Source organism: Dipodomys spectabilis, unplaced genomic scaffold (genome assembly GCF_019054845.1).
Source record: "Dipodomys spectabilis isolate Male_0828 unplaced genomic scaffold, ASM1905484v1 ptg000093l, whole genome shotgun sequence".
NCBI lineage: Eukaryota > Metazoa > Chordata > Mammalia > Rodentia > Heteromyidae > Dipodomys > Dipodomys spectabilis.
The window spans coordinates 1,377,511-1,388,455 of NW_024870770.1; positions in this window are offsets into that span (position 1 = coordinate 1,377,511).

Consider the following 10,945-nt stretch of genomic DNA (forward strand, 5'->3'; position numbering starts at 1 on the left):
AGCTCTTGCCCCTCCTGGCCCAGAACCATGGTCTGAGAGTGATTTACTGCTCAGATCCAATTGCACCCATGACAGATGCCATTTTGATGATCTTCATGCCCCAAGGCTCGATACTTCTCTGGTACTGAGGCCTGCTCTGTAGGCAATGGCCCCCAAACAGGCTGCTACCAAGACTTGTAGGACACCTAGACATTAGGAGACCCTCAGGGGCCCACTGGAAAGAACGCTGCCTAGAGCTATAGAGTAAGGTCCAAGCAGGCCAGGTGATGGTCATGTCGCTTGAACTCTGGGCCTGGGCGCTGTCCCCCAGCTCTTCACCTTACCACTTGAGCCACAGAACAACTTCCGGTTTTCTGTAGGTTCCTTGGAGATCAGAGTGTCCCAGACTTTCCTGCCTGGGCAGGCTTTGAAAAGTGATCCTCACATCTCAGCCTCCTGAGGAGCTAGGAGGACAGGCATGAGCCACCTGTGTCTGGATGATCTGGCCTTACACCACAGTGGACTAGGAGCTCCTGAAATTTTTCTTTAATTTTCCTGTGCTGGTATTGGGGCTTGAACTCAGGGTCTGGGCTCTGGTCGCCAAACTTTTTCCTTCAAGGTTACCACTTTGCCACTTGAGCCACAGCTCCATTTCTGGATTTTGTTAGTTAATCAGCAAGAAGAGTCGCGTTAACTTTCCTCTCCTGAGCTGGCTTGACCCTCGAACTCTATCTCAGTCTCCTGAGTAGCTACGATTTACAGAGGTTGAGCCACTGGTGGCATTGGCCTAGAAGCTTTCCTAAAGCAAGAGTTCTTCCTTGCGTTTGCCCTGACTCCTCCATGCAAAGGAAGCCTGAGGGTCAGGAGCTGTGAAAACAGGTTTCCAGCCACAGGAAATGGCTTTGCGTCCCTGGCGAAATGCCAATCTATGCTTCCCCCTAGGCGCCATTCTGGGACGCCTCCCTCTGCCCAGTGACTCAAGTCAATGTTGACCCAACCTTGAATTTCCTGCCTGCCTTTTCTGAAGCCATAGAACCTTCATACCACTCACACCACCTGCTCTGCAGCACACCTCAGCACCTTTGCCCGTGCTATACCTTCTGCTTGAGGCTCTCTGTCTTCTACCCACATATTAAAAGTACTGTGGAATTTTAGCACTGGCTATATCACTTCCTGGAACAAATCTTTCCTTCCCTTCTCCATCTTTATTTTTTTTAATATTGATTTGCTAGTGATGGAACTTGTGCTGGCTGACTGGCAAATGCTCTATATTGGTGTGTGTGTGTGTGTGTGTGTGTGTGTGTGTGTGTGTGTGTGTGTGTGTGTGTGTGTGCCAGTCCTGGGGTTTGAATTCAGGGCCTGGATGCTATCCTATCCCTGAGGTTTTGTGCTACAGGCTAGCCCTCTACTACTTGAACCACAACTCTATTTCTTGCTTTTGGGGTATATAATTGGAGAAAAGTGTCTCACATTGACTTTCCTGCTTGCAATTGGGATCCTCAGATCTCATCTTCTGGAGTAGATTACAGGGGTGAGCCACCAGCACCTGACCTATACCCTACATCTTACCTATAACCTCGGCCCTCCTCTGACTCCCAGAAGAATATGTCTCACCAGGCTCAAATTTTGCCAGTGTTGGTGCTTAAACTCAAAGCTCATACTTGGGAGAGACTCTAAACATGTGAGACTGTGACAAATGCTTCCATTTAATTATGTATTATGTTTCAACACTTAATAAAATGTTAATTAAAATGAGTCAATGCCCTAAATTATTGTGTATAATTTTATAATAGATGTGCAAAATATAATATTATGTGTATAATAATACTAAATACAATAATCAATAAATGAATCAAATAAAAATAAAATACAAAATCAATAATAAAATTCATAATATGAAATTAACATGGATATATAAGTATATATCATGTATTACACATTTATAGAAATATTTCTTCCATTGCAGGGCATTCATTCAGGCCCTGGCAACTTTATCCTGAATTTCTTTACCTGAAGGATAGTGTGCTTCGCATTCACCCATGGTGCAAAGAGTTACCTGGACGGTGAGCTCAAAAACTAGCAATGGCAGAAATACTGACCCCAGTTCCAAGACAGTGATTTAATTTTTTAAGTGGAAGCAGTTAGGTTTATTCAGTTCCATACTGAACATTTAAAAAAAGCACTGTAGAGTTTTGTACAACTATTCAAACATCCTTCCCTTACCTCCAAAGTGCTTCTCAGAGAACTAAATTGTTTCTCTTTTTTTGTATGTTTTTTATTGTAAAAATATTCTATAGAGGGGTTACAGTTCCAGGAGCAAGGTAATGAGTACATTTCCTATTGAGCATTGTTTACTCCTCCTGTGTTTTTCTCCTACCATCCCTTCACTCCCATCTCTACAACTACCTCCCTCTGCCAAGGTCAGTGACATAGTTTTTCATTTTTGTTTGGCATGGGGTTTGAATTCATGTAAGGGCAACTCTTCGCTCACATTGCTACAGATTTATCAAGACCCTGAGTCAAAGTCCAGGCTAGAAAAGAAAACTGGCAAAAATTCCAAAACAGGGAGCTTTACTTTTTTAAATTTTGTTAAATAGTTATTTTTTATATGTTCTTTTTTTCTTTCTTTCTTTCTTTTTTTTTTTTTGGCCAATCATGGGGCTTGAACTCAGATTGTGGAAACTCTGCTTCAGCTTGGATCTCACTTGGCTGGGGTGCACTCATTGGACCCATAGCCAACCATGAGATGCTGGGCCAAGAGGGTTTTCAGGAAGAAAAACAATTTGGAAAGCACAAATAGTGTGAGCTGCAGAGAGCTGGGATTTTACAATATCTTTCTTTGCACAGTGACCATCCTGGGTCTGAATGACAAAGCTGCAAAGTGGACCTGACCTGCTATTGCTGGTGGCTGGTGGGCTATCAGTAAAGCCATAGGCCAACCTTCAACATAGGCCCTGGGTTCAAATCCCAGTCCTGACACCAATAGCAGGAGATCACAAGAGACTCATACCTATGCATAGGAATACCAATTAGAAGTGTAGTCTATCCATCGGTCTTTTCTAAAATTGGATGCAATAATCCTACAATGCTGATTGATCTTAATTAATAGTTTATTAAGCCTGAAAAGAATAACAATCCTTCAATGGCGGTATAATAAATACCTAAGAGCTGGTAGGAAAATAGTAGGTTTCCTTCTATCATAGATAGATGGCTATGGAACTCTTTACCGATACATATTTATTTGTATACCTCCATCTGCCTATCCATGTATCACTGTTTAGGCCAAACTTGAGGGTCGATCTCAGAGCCTGGGAACCACCTGACATCTTCATTGGCTAGAGGTTGCCATGCTCAAACTCACCCAATCATGAATTGGGCCTGCTAGGCACTAAGTTCAGATCCTGGCACTGCCAAGCATGATGGAGAACACATCTAACATCTGGATGTTATGTGATGTAAACAGTGTAATAAATGGTATAGGGGTCATCAGAGTCAATAAAATAAATTCTAAATAAATGAATGAAACAAGAAATAAAATAAATAACCATACCAAACACAATATGGACTGAACATCAGTACAGAAGTATAAATCCTATCTTTAAAATATATATAAGGAGGGTTGGGAAGGTGGCTCAGTGGTAGAGCGCTTGCCTTGCATGCATGAAGCCCTGGGCTCAATTCCTCTGGGCTCAATTCCTCAGCACCACATAAGCAGAAAAAAAAGCCAGCAGTGGCACTGTGGCTCAAGTCGTAGAGCACTAGCCTTGAGGTGAACAGCTGAGGGACAGCGCCCAGGTCCAGAGTTCAGGCCCACTAGTGGACCAAAAAAAAGAGTATATAACGAGTATCTTTTCCAGGGCTGAGGCTTGAATTCAGCCCCCCTACCAGGAGGGAATGGCGGGAGATCCTGAGGTACTCGTTTGTGGACCTGGAATGAGTCATGGAATGTGATCGATCTCATCCTTGAATGAGTAGTTCGTGCATGATGCAAGTAGGAAATGATAGGAAAGACTCAGGGGTATGGATTATTTGTAAAGAACAGTTGATGAAGCATGACAATAATCATCACAGTCATGAAATGGAGGCATCAGGAAAGATCCAAGAATTGGTAATCACACAGATTGGATTCCACCATAGGTTACCATCTCTCCTACTCTAAACAAATGTGTACTTATTTGCATACTACCTACACCTTATGAATGGATGACTGTTGTGCTCCCGCTCTACCTTCGGAGGCAGGGGCTCAATAGCAGCTCCTTGGAACGGCCTAGCTCCTTCGTGGCTCAAAGGCTGGTGTGCTCCTGTGGACCCATTCACCACTTGGTCCTGCTAGGTCCCGAGTTCAGATTCCCCACCCGGCCAATAGATTCCTCTTGATGTCAGAAGTCAATCGTTGCACCTGTTTTCTTTCCTGTGCAAGTCCTGGATCTCAGCTAGAATGGAGAATACATGGGCAACCCTCTGGCCTTGGGAATAAGTTGTTATCCATGTCAGCCATTATACCTGTCATCATATATTCAAGAAAATACACAATACATCCATGAATAGCATACAAAATAAAGAGAACTACACTCAATGCACAATGCAGTCCACACACGAATGTGAATATACATCCCAAGTTTCAATGATCATTGAGGACTATTTTGGCATCCCTGTGGCTCGATCTCAGTTCCTGGGAATGTCCCAGCTCCTTAGTGGCTCACAGTCTGGTGTGATCACGTGGACCGATTGGGCAGTTGGGCCTCTTAGGCCCAAAATTCGAATCACATCACGGATAAAAATTCACCTTGATGTGAGAAGCCAGTCGTTGCACCTGTTTTCCTGTACTGTGCAAGTTCTGGGTCTCAGGTAGGAAGGAGAATGTATACGCAACTCTATACTCATGGGAATAGGTTGTCATTCAGTAAAATCACTGGTAAATAAATGAATAAAACAAAAGGTACAAGAAACAACTACACCAAACATGTATGGATTGAACATCTATAGGTAAGTATAAATCCTATCTTTACAATATATAGATATAGTAAGTTTTCCAGGGCTGGGTCTTGAATTCAGGACTAGTGAACAGGCCTAACTTTTTTATCTTCATGTAAGGTGATCTTCCCCTTTATCCACATTGCTGCAGATTTACCCAGATCCTGACTTCAAATCCAAAGCCTGTAAGAATAAATTGTGTGAATTGCAAGCCAGGGTGCTAATTTTTTTCTCAGCATGGGTCTTGAACTCAGGTCATGGCAAGTCTGCCTCAGCTTTGATCACCCTATGATGGGGTGAATCCACTGGACACGCATGTGCTCCTGTGATCCTAGATCCCCAGTTCTTGCAGGGAAAACAATGCACAGAAAAAAATGTGGCCTTTTATGTTTTCTTCGTTTGCAGTAACACTTCTGAGTCTGAATGACACAGTTACAAAGGGTACTTCATCTTCCATTGCTGAAGGCTGACAGACTATCAGGGAAGCCATAGGCCCATGTGGCAACTAGGCCCTCATTTCAAATCCCCGTCCTGACACCAACCAATGGCAGGAGATACTAAGAAACTGGTTCCCATCCAAAGGAATAACACTGGAATTTTGTCAATGTCACAGTTGAATGAGTTCCTCGTGCATGATGATCCTATAAAATTAAACAGCATCATTTCAGATAGCTGGTTGATTTTATTTAATATTAATGAAGCATTAAAAGAATATTATTACTTAAAGGAACACATTTCAGGACACTGAGTGCTTTCATTAATAGTTTAAGGATTTAAACAATAACATTAATTACATGGACACATAATGAATACTCAGGAATTGGTAAGAATATAGTCTATATAACTGAATAATGTATAGACATCTCTGGCACTCAATAAAGATATATATTTATTAGTATACTGCCATCTGCATGTGCATCTGTTATTATTTAGTTAAGACCTGGGGCTCGTTCTCAGGTACTGGGAACATCATGTCAGCTCAAATTGACCCAGGATGGCCTGTTGACACTCACCCATTCTGCTTGCTTCACAGGATTCTGTCCACACCCCCATTCTTTCATGCTTCTTTCTGACCAATGGGATACAAGAATGCTGGCCACACCCACATTCCATGCTGCCAGGTAGCACTGGGATTCCCTCTGTTAGTTTACACCACGACCAGTAGTTGAGGAAGGTAGAGGTGGCTGGGTGATGCGGAAGAGACTGGAGGTGACTTTGGGGTACAGTAGGAAATTGATGCTCCCACTCCCACCTGACCCCTTCCCTCCCTTCATGTGGTGCCAGGTTTCAAACCTCAGGCAATGGCGTGCTGCCAGCAGGCCTAAATCTCTGAACTGGTCCCTGCCCCTAGTCTGCTCTGGGCCCATGTGTCCACAATGCTGCTGCCATCGCTGCTGCCCCAATTGGAGGAGCTGCCAACAGCTTCTCTCAGCAGCACAGGTGAGTGGCCGCCCCAACACCAATTTAACCCTGGTCAAACACCCCTCTGGGGGCACCATGACCCCCCTACTTGTTTCCTCTCCCCGGCTCTGATGAGCCACCTTTCTGTCTTGAGAATTTCTGAGATAGAAACTAAATATATGCTCAGTCTGGGCTGGATCGCAGTACTCCTGTGAAAGATATGCTCCACCAGGCCTGGACTTCTCTAGTTGGGATGGTAGACATGTGGCACCATGCTGAGTAGTTGGTTTAGATGGATTATCCCAAACTCAGTCTACAGCAGTGGATTCTTTACCACACATGAAGCTCTTGGTAGGGCCTCAACCATTGGACCTCAGTCTCCTCACTGGACAGTTGTGAGGAAACAAGGGATTTATACAGAGAGATCTCTGGAGAATGGCTAGGCAGAGAGGGATCAGCTTTCAGATAATGTTTTGGCAATTCTGTGAGCATATGACAGGACGATACCAGAAAGGGCTCAGGTAGATCCTGTTATTAATCATGCAACAGGTGTGGGATTATAAACAGAAACATGGCTCTCTTTCATTATTACCCTATACTCATGAGGAAGGGGATCATTCACTTTGTTCAGTTTTGCAGCTGGGGAAACCGAGGCACAGAGAAGCCAGGTGACCTATTTATGATCTCAAGTTCACAGGATGCTCGGCCTGAATTCTCTACCATGCTCCCTAGGACAATGGGTGCTATTCAGTCCACTTCTTGTGGTAGGAAGTCCACTTCTTTTCAGTCGTGTGTCTTGAACTCTAGGATTGGGCACTATTCCAGAGCTCCTCAGCTCAAGGCTAGTGCTCTATCACTTGAGCCCACATTGCCCCTTCCAGTTTTCTGGTGGTTCTGTGGAGATAAGATTCTCACAAACGTTCTTGCCTGTGTTGTCTATGAACCATGATCCTCATATCTCAGCCTCCTGTTTAGTTAGGATTAGAGTTCTAAGACACTGGCACCGGATTTAACTGTAATTCTGGTTTTCTCTCTGTCTCTGTCTCTGTCTCTGTCTCTGTCTCTGCCTCTCTCTCTCTCTCTCTCTCTCTCTCTCTCTCTCTCTCTCTCTCTCAGGAACTGATTGAATGGGTGCTATAGGAGGTGGCCCAAGGTCCCAGGTGGCTGGAACCCAAGATTGCCTACTCATTCTGGAGGTGGGCTGTGGGTCAGGAGGTGTCTCACTCAGAGAGTTGATACATCTCCATGAGGTAAGCCATCTGTGCCCTTGCTAGACTGTGAGGGTTATATATTGTCCATCTTGCCTTACTGGATTTATTTTATTGTATTCTTTTCTACATCATTTTCTAGCCCCTGGCCAATATTATGGTACATAGTTATGGAATGAAAATGTAATGTCAACTTAAGAAAGTCATTTAGGGCTCTGGGAATGTGGCTTCATGATACGGTGATTGCCTAGTATGCATGAAACCCTGAGTTCAATTCCTCAGTACCACATAAACAGAAAAAAACTGGAAGTGGTGCTGTGCCTCAAGTGACAGAGTGATAGACTTGAACAAAAAAAAAATCAGGAATTATTCCCTAGCCCTGAGTTTAAGCCCCTTGACAAGCAAAAAAAAAAAAAATAATAATAATAAAATAAATAAATAAAATAAAACAAAACAAAACAAAAAATTTAGTTAGTAAATACAAAATAAGGAACCAATACTTGGAATATATAATTGCTCCTCCATACTGACACCTGACTATAGTCCCTAATTCATGTACTTTACTTATATTATGATATTTGTTGAAAAAAAAAGTTTTGTTCATTAGGTTACAGAAATTAATGAATGTGCTTAGATGTCAGGTGAAGATTAATTCTGGAAATTCAAACATTCCAGGTTTTTGAATCGTCACTGCTAATCACAATGAGATGGGTAGTCTAAGTGAGATTTGGAAATATTTTTTGTCATTCATGGCACCAAAACGGCTGAGACAAATTAACAGTTGTGACAGAAGAGAAGGAATAATTCCAGAGTTAGTGAATAAATGACAGTAATTAAGGTATACCAGAAATTGTTTCAGAGAACCATGTTAGGTTATTGAACAACTAGTCTTATTACTCATTGCCTTTAGCATTCTAAATCTCTTAGGCTACTTCTTAATTTCTGTGTAATAATCGTATCTCCTTCTGTGCTGTTCTTTCATACCTCATCTTTTTTGCTTTCTAAATATCTCAGTCTTTCTATATTACTCTATGAACATTTCCTGATACTAAATACACCTACAAAGATGGCAGAGGATGTTAATGTAAGGGTCCCATAGCTCATGAGTCATTAATGAAACAACATGGAAAGGAGGAAATAATTATTGCTACCTCAAATTTTCTGAAAAGCTGCAATGCCATCATTTGATTCAAATTTCCATTATTTGTCTACATAGTGTCATTCAGTGCACATAAGCGCAAATATGAGCTGGGTGCTGGTGGTTCATGCCTGTAATCCTAGCTACTCAGGAGGTTGAGACCAAAGTATTGTGGTTCAAAGCCAGCCTGGTAAGGAATGTCCATGAGACCATTATCTTCAATTAGCCACCAGAAACCCGGAAGTGGTGCTGTAGCTTAAGTGGTAGAGTGCTCAACTTGAGCTGAAGAGCTGAGGGAGTGCACCCAGGATCAGAGTTCAAGCCCCACAACCAACAAAAAGTGCAAATATTACCTTAAGTTTCCCCAAAAGGAAGGGCAAGATCAATAATCTTCCCAAGCAAAAAATAATAATTTCAAAATGATTCATTGCACCTACTTTTGCTGAGTTATTTAAGTTATGGCTTCTTTGCTAGACATATTCTCTTTCTTTAAAAATTGTCACATATTAGCTTTACAATAAACTTCGTCTAATATTTCTTTTCTCAAAAGAGAAATCTATACAGTTGATGTCACTTAGCTTTCATATTACCTTAATTCAAAGCCAAACCAGGCAGGAGAGTCTGTCAAACTCTTATCGCGAATTGAACACCAAAAAACCATTAGTGGAGTTTTGGCTCAAGCAGTAGAGTACTAGCTTTGGAGGCAGGTGGGCAGGAAAGACAACTGTTCAGGGACAGGATCCAGCCTCTGGATTAAAGCTCCAGAACCAGCACAAACTAAACAAACAAGCAAACAAAATTCCCAGATATTTCTTTGGGAAATATCTTAAAGGAGTACTGGTCAGAGAAGAGGCTCCTTTTGTTGATCATACTCACTGGATCATGCTTTTTTGAATTCTTATTATTTTGGAGAACTCAGGACCAGACCAAAGGAATTGATAACTGACTCCTGCATCAAGAGAATCATCTCAGGGGTGAAATATCCATCCATATGACACTTTAAAACCTCCATGTCTTTGTTCCTTTGCAGAACTCTTTTTAAAACAACGTTATTTCCTTTTGTTCTATGCTCGCCTTCAAATGATACATTATTTACTTTTTTAATACTCTCAACTAGAAGTTTACAGAAAATTTTATATGAGTAAAGAACACACTCGAAAAAGCCAAGGACAGAGTTTCCTTCAAGCCTTGGGATACATTTCTTGTACAGTAAAAAGGAAAGCACAGGGTAACTTGAACTTTGTTATTCCTTTATGTTCCATTCCTCTCCTGGGGTCAGTTTCCACATCCAGTAAAAATTACTTCCAGTAACAATCGATGGTGCTGCTTGAGGTATAATGAATGTTTTGTGGCTTCACTGAAATAACACTAGGACACCTTTGGACCTGGGGTAACACGTGTTTCAGAGACAACTCAGTAAAGAGAAAATATGAAATTTATATTGCTTATAAATACATTATACATGAGTACATTGAGTTCAAACTTTGTAAGTTCTCTGAAATGGCAAATTTTAAATGGAAAAAAGATTCTCAGAACATTCTTTTTGTGAGTGTACGTGCTGTTCATAATTTCCCAAATGTACATGTGCTGACAGTAAGGGAAACAATAGCAATAATAGGAGAAAGAGAAGTTCTGTGTTTAAGTATAAGGGTTCAATACAATATAGAAGACTACAAATAAGACAACATTGAAACACTAAATCCAAGTCCAGTATGTAGATTTATGTTAGTGATATACAGAAATCAAGACTCCTAGATAGAACATGAAGTATGTGGCCACTCTCATTCTAAATCATGCTTGATAATCATGCAACTTTGTAGAAAGTAGAATGGAAGTATAATCCTGTTTCCAAAGCAAGTCAGATATAAGAGCATGGATTTCATTGGAAAAAAATTGTCCATCTTGTGACAGCAGGGATTATGCTAGCAATGAACTGGTGGCTAAGATCACATTTCTTTTTTTTCTTCACTTATATATGTATATGCTTTTGTTGGCAGTGGTCTTGGCACTTGAACTCTGGGCCTGCGAGCTGTCTCTCTGCTATTCAGCTCAAGGCTAATGCTCTACCACTTGATCCACAGTGCCATTTCCAGTTTTATTTTAGTTAATTGGAGAAAAGAGTCTCTGGGACTTTCATACCTGGGTTGGCTTTGAACCCCAATCCTCATATCTCACCATGACCCAGCTTATGATCACATTCCTAACAGTGAACACTCATTATATGTACTGTGTGTGTTCATCTACC